Raw genomic sequence first — 552 nt, 5'->3', positions numbered from 1 at the left:
TCCACGAGAGGCCGTGGGTTGTGCTCGATTTACCACGGGTAAGGGGAGTGGGGCACATGCGAAGAGCACAACCCACGGGCTCAAGTGGCGTATTGCTCATCTAACACTGTTACACTTACACTCGCTGAACAAATTTCTTTAAAAACGCTTTAATAACAATTAATTTGCCACGCGTCGTTCAGTTGACAAGTTGAGGAAGTGATTGGTTACCCCGGCAACCACTATTGGGCGTGTGTGCGTTCATCACGCTTACAGACACACACTTCGCTACAAAAACTCAGCAAGGGGCGATAAACACCGCAGGAATTAAACGTCTTTGCAATCACACTGATACCCCAACCACAGATGGTGCAAAGATGTACTCTTCTTGCAGACTCCCTACCCCAACATAACTGCAACATATTCTCATCACCAACATAGATGCGCCGGGTCTAACTTAGATACGCATAGAATCTTCAGTTGGTGTGGGTTTACGCCCGATTTACCATGGCTATCAGCTATCAGAATCAAGAACCGGACCGCACAGTGTTAGATTGGCATATTCTATCTCCT

The sequence above is a fragment of the Engraulis encrasicolus genome, chromosome 1, assembly GCF_034702125.1.
Source record: "Engraulis encrasicolus isolate BLACKSEA-1 chromosome 1, IST_EnEncr_1.0, whole genome shotgun sequence".
Classification (NCBI taxonomy): Eukaryota; Metazoa; Chordata; class Actinopteri; order Clupeiformes; family Engraulidae; genus Engraulis; species Engraulis encrasicolus.
Note: the sequence above shows the minus strand (reverse complement) of the source record.